At 35.7% G+C, this 6,145-nt stretch overlaps 1 pseudogene; it reads left to right on the plus strand.

The window, feature by feature from the left end:
• The window catches only part of LOC107607927, a 3,733-nt pseudogene continuing 1,550 nt past the window's right edge, over positions 3,963-6,145 (plus strand).

Raw genomic sequence — 6,145 nt, forward strand, 5'->3', positions numbered from 1 at the left:
GTTGTAGCATGAAAAAAAAATGATGGTCCAAGATTGCTAGGCCTACCAGGCCATATTGGGCCAGAAGAACAGCAGCCTGTGTTCCCTCCACTGTTGGGAGCAGGAAGTGATCGCTGCTCTGTTAAGCCAGCCTCACGCATTGCCCTCCATTCTAGGAGCTAAGGGGCCTTGGGCCTTCGCCCAGACTACCGGGCCCAACTCTCAACGTGGAGTGGGCAGGCCAACAATTTTCCCTTGCAAGCCCAACCTAGCAGGCCCAAGCACTTGTTCTATCACTTTAGTTTCCCCCACTTGGGTCATAAGCTGGCGTTACACAGCTCGGCGAACATGAAGTTACTAGTTAGATGCTTATAAGGACTATGCTCTTCTTTTATCTCCCCGTTGTGAGACTATAAAGTATAAACCTTAGGATTCTCAAGTTCAAGGAAAACAATTTTGAGTCCTTGCAAACCTGAAACTTATAATAGAATTTAACTTTAAAATACCAAATAATAGGCAATAGAGAGACAATTGTAATATATATATATAAGTATAATATTTATAGTACATTGAAAAGACAAACCAAAGGAAAAAATATAAAATTTGAAACTATCTTCCTAAGTAAGATAAGATTAACATTGTCAATTTTCATTTTCATCCTAATATAAATGCTGAGATTTATCACTTCCGAATACCAGGAAACTAATAGAGGCTAGCTATAGTCCCTATAAATACAAAATGTTTACTCATATTACATTATAAGCTTACCTAAGATATCCTTAAATGTAGTATAACTATATGTGTTTTCCAAGGCAGAAATAAGTCCCCAAAAAATTGTAATAAGAGACAACGGCTTGCTTCTCATTTTCCCTTCATTTCTTTAAAACCACCAACTTTAACTCAAATTTGAGTAGGCTGAACAAGAGGATTGGCCAGGAAAGAGGAAAAAAAAAAAAAAAAAAAAAGGGAATTTTTCAATTAAGTTTTTAATAGAACTTAATCAAATTGGTATGACCCTATATAAATAAGTTTTTACTTTTTAAACCTTGTAAATTTACATGCCACTATAGCAAACCATTAATATGTTAAAGTAGACAAAGACATTTCAGTTGATAAGAACCGAGACAAAGACATGATTGAAATTTCAGTGTCTTTACTACTGTTTGATATACTAGGGTGTTTCTCGCACTTCACACGGGCTGTTTTGCAAATTCATTAATCCATTTTATCTTTTGATTCCTTAATCTATTGCAAAGCATTTTTTATATGAATAGTAAAGTTTTTTGCATGTTACACAGATTGAATAATTAACTTCTTTTTATTATATTGATTTTTTTAGATTGTTAGTAAAGAGTTCGACCCTATATAAAACTATGACATATGATTATCCTCTTCGACAATGCAAGTAATAACACAAAACAATAATCCAAATACAACAAAATAATCGCACTCATTATACATATCTCTTCATCACCAAACTCTCACCCCACAGCTCATAGGAAAATTAATAAGTAAAAGAGAACAAGTAATACATGATATAGCTACTATTTCTCCTTGTAGTTTTGTAAGTGTTATCATGTCCAAGCCAATACATTATGCAAGTTTATATTAGCTATCATTCACTTATAAAATATTTTACGTAAAAAAATTATCAAATAAACAGAAAATTATACTACACACATTATAGTCTAAAGCATAAAATTATATGCACAGCCATATCACTTTTACGAACACCAACAAAATAATTTCTAAACCTCCCATCACCTCCAAACCCTTCACCATCGCCTCATCCTAAAGCACCACCAAACCCTCTACTACCTCCATCACCATCTATACCTCCACCTCCTCCACCTCCACTTCCACCTTGACCTCCATCTATACCTCCACCATCAGCACCTCCATTTCCATCTCCACTAGCTCCACCTATACCTCCACCACTATCATCTCTACCTCTATCACCTCCACTTCCACCTCCATTCCCGTCCTCATCTGTACCACCATTATCTCCACCATTATCACCGCCCTTCCTAGCACGTTGACCTCTACCTCGACGGCCCCCTCCTTCCCTCTCGATCGAGCCCTTGGCCTCGTCTACGGCCCCGAACCCTCCCTTCCATGGCATCTAATGCATCATCAAACTATCTATCTTGATGGGGGAAAATGTCGGTAAAGATTTTCACAAAAATAAGCGCGTTGTAAGTATAGTTCTAAATCGACAATTAAACCTCAATCAAATTTAAATTGTTTGTCACTTAAGCAAACCCAATAAAATTAACCGAAGTATTTGAATCTCGGGTCGTCTCTCAAGGAATTGCAGGGAAGTGTAATTTATTATTGGTTATGAGATTGTATCTTTTTGGGTTTTGAGTTTAATAAACAAGGAATGTAAATAACAAGAAAATAAATTAATAACTAAGAAAGCTCTTAGTAAGGATTGATAATTAAAAGTTCTATCCTCATTATCATTGTCAATTGCGATGGTAAATGCGAATTGCGTTCACTTAATTAGTTAACCTCTAACCAATGGAGGAAGGTCAAGTGCATACAATAAACTTGAGTTCACAAGTCCTAGTCAACTCAAAGTGAGAGACTAGCTTTGGTGAAGTTCAAGCAAACCGGCAATCTTCAATTACCAATCAACAAATGAGTTTTGATAACTCAAGAGTCTCTAATTGATTAATCCAAGTTAATTAAGAACATAAAAAATATAATTTAAAAAGTAACCAAGTATTTTATCGAACACTTGGAAGGCATAAAATAAAAGCATAGAAAACTAATAAGGAAAATAAATCTAAACAACCAATTGCAAGCATCAATGATAATAATTAAATAAAGAAGCCATAAACATGAAACATAAAATTGCATTAATGAGAATTCATAAACTAAATTGGCAACATAAAGTAATCAACAAGGGAAGTAAATAAACTAGAATGCTAGAACAAATAAAAGTAGAAGAGAAACTAAATTGAAATAAGATAGAATTCAGAATTTGAGAAGGAATAAAACTAAGAACCCTAAAATCTAGAGAGAGAGGAGAGAGTCTCTCTCTAGAAAACTACATCTAAAACCTAATGTGTGATTGTGTGAATAATGAGGTGTGTATAATTGATTCCCCCACTCTGCAGCCTTTAATCTGTGTTTTCGGGTTTGGAACTGGGCCAAAAACAGCCCAGAAATCGCCCCCAGCGTCTTCTATGTAATGCAGCACGTGACGCTCTGTTATGCGTACGTGTCGCTCGTCTGCTGCACTGGTCACGCGTATGCGTCGCTGCCAGCTTCTCAAAACATCATTTTCTTGCGTTTCTTCCACTTTTGCATGCTTCCTTTTCGTCCTCTAAGCCATTCCTGCCCTATAAACCCTGAAAACACTCAGCAAACATATCACGGCATCGAGTGGTAATAAGGGGGATTAAAATTAGCAAATTTAAGGCCAAAGAAGTATGTTTTCAATCATAATACAAAATTAGGAAGAAAAATGTAAAACATGCGAATTATATGAATAAGTGTGAGCATAATGGATAAAATCTACTAAATTAAGCACAAGATAAATCCTTCCATGTCATCTAATGCATCATCAAACCATCTCCACTCACATTTATTGGCTCATGTCCGAACACGACGTCTCCGCTCCACCCGACGCCTATCAAGAACATCTGGCACTTGATCCATAGCATCTGCTCTGGGGTCTCCGAGATAGATATCAGGCAATAAGAATCTCCTCCTAGGCGCATGCCACCACTCCAAGTAAGCCTGTAACGGTCTTCGATCTGCCACGACATCAAATCGTAACACATGGTTGGTCATGTTGGTCCAACAGATGTGCTAACTCTGTAACGTGTTCAAAAACCACCGGTCTCCGCCTCTGCCATCCTTCGACATGAGAAAATCAATGTCGAGTGTGAGCCATGGTCGATGCTATACTCCACCAAGCTGTGGTAGCACCCTATCCACCTGATACCACTCTACCACAGTAAAATAGATCAATGTCGTCACAACCCTCCATAGTGCCATATGCCGGGATCCATGATCTGGGGATGAACCAGCTAAACGACGTCTGGTGTGCTATATGGCATCCACGTGAACTGTTAAAGACAGATGAGTATTGCATGTCAAATTATATCTAGTAAATAATTTAAATCCATGGCCCGGAGTAAATCTATCCTAAGCCTCTAATGCGCGACTATGGACCATTTCTCACTCAATGTTGGCTGATAACCAGACCACTTGATACCAAAAATATTTTATGATCAACGGCAATAAACCGAAAAAAATAACAAACATAACAACCATAAACATTAAGCACCTCGTCGCCAACGGACAATGAAAGGCGTCAAACCCATCAAGCCTGAAACCCGAGACTGCCAGAAGATCCAAGACTAGAGAAGCTCCAATGGACCGGCCAACTTAACTACGTTTCTGTTGGCCACACAGCACAAGCACCGGTATAACCACAAGAGAGCAGCGGATCCTCAACTGCATCTCTCCATGTCCTTTAATCTCGCCACGTATGTTTGTGCCCTTAGGAAGGTTACTAAATGACTCTTGCATCCAAGTGCACTTCACAGTAAACTTATCGATGCAGTCTGCCGGAAGTAACACACACACAATAACTCTTCAAACTAAACCCATGCAGGTTGGATGCCCTCAATGTAGTGCTCGGAGTTAGTTAGACATCTACTGACATACTTTCCATCGAACGGGAGACCTAAGTGGTACGCAACATCCTAAAGTATAATTGTGCACTGTCCGAATGTCATGTGAATGCCATCGCTCGATGAATGCACTGACCAGCAGGTCATCCAACCTAAACTAGTGGTCGTTGAGTCTCGTGAGATGGGCTAAGCCGGCCATCTGCAAGTACGACATGATCCTATGTTGCCTCATTATACTGGTGATACATTGGTGAGGCTGCATGACAACGAAAAATTTCTCTAAGAACCATAATAATTTACAAAACAATCATCTAAAACGGAGAATTCTAATAAAAATGTACTTTAATGTAAAACATATTGCAAACCAAAACATAGATAATGCAATATTTAAGAATTAAATTAAATTAAATTAAACCAAATTAATTTAAATTAAATTCTATCATAACATAGTTAATCTAATATTTAAGACGTAAATTAAAAAATTAAACTATAACTAAATTGGTAGTGCCTCGTTGACCTAACATTTAAGAATTAAATTAAATTTAAATAAATGAAATGAAATTGAATCCTTGCTAGTCTTCTACCGCTTAGTTAATCTAACACTTGAAACCTAAATTAAAAACGCTGACAAAATTTCTAACCTAGTTAAACCTCTAACATTTAAAACTAGGTTACAAATTCTATCCGAACTTCTAATTACTTCTCTAACTAACACTTACTTATCACTCTTCTAACTTGTATTTGTAGTCTTCAATAATGTTCTAGCAAACTACTAAATCACTACTCTAAGTCTCTAACTACCATTTGAAGTTAAAAAATTCTAATAACGCGTATAATCAAATTCTAAGTGACTTAAGATCACTAACAATTCTTTATTTCTTAACAAAAATAAATTTCATTCACTAACCTCTTCATGGATGCTACCAGCGATATGGGCAACTTCGTTTAACCGATAGATACGATTTAAATCGTCTTCTATTTTTGCAGTTTGGGAGTGAAAATTTATTGAAATGTAATTTGAAACTAGTGAATTCGACTTACTACTAACGAAGGTTACTACTAAATCGAATTCATTCAATTCAATTTACTAGGGGCCTAAATCGAATTCAATTAATTTGAATTATTAGGGGTATAAATCATGCTATTAAATCGAAGCACCTTATTTCGATTAACTATGGGTAGAGAAAATTCAAATTTCCAACCATAGTAAATCAAAGCTATCAAAATCGATTTACATATACACCTAATAATTTGAATTTTATTCATTCGATTTACTATTATAATAAGTAAATCTGATTTAGTAAATATGATTTATATATAAATGTCAATCAAAACATGCACTAACATTTTCAGTTTTAGAAAATTCGTGTAATAGTGAAATTTATTTCGTTTTTTATGTGATTTGTCCTAGATTTTACTTAAAAAATTTGTATGTATTTTTATTTTATATTAAAAATAAAATTTAATTATCTATTTTATCTAATTTCAAAATTTTTTATTTATGAAATCAAAAT

This window comes from Arachis ipaensis, chromosome B07 (assembly GCF_000816755.2).
Source record: "Arachis ipaensis cultivar K30076 chromosome B07, Araip1.1, whole genome shotgun sequence".
Taxonomy (NCBI): domain Eukaryota; kingdom Viridiplantae; phylum Streptophyta; class Magnoliopsida; order Fabales; family Fabaceae; genus Arachis; species Arachis ipaensis.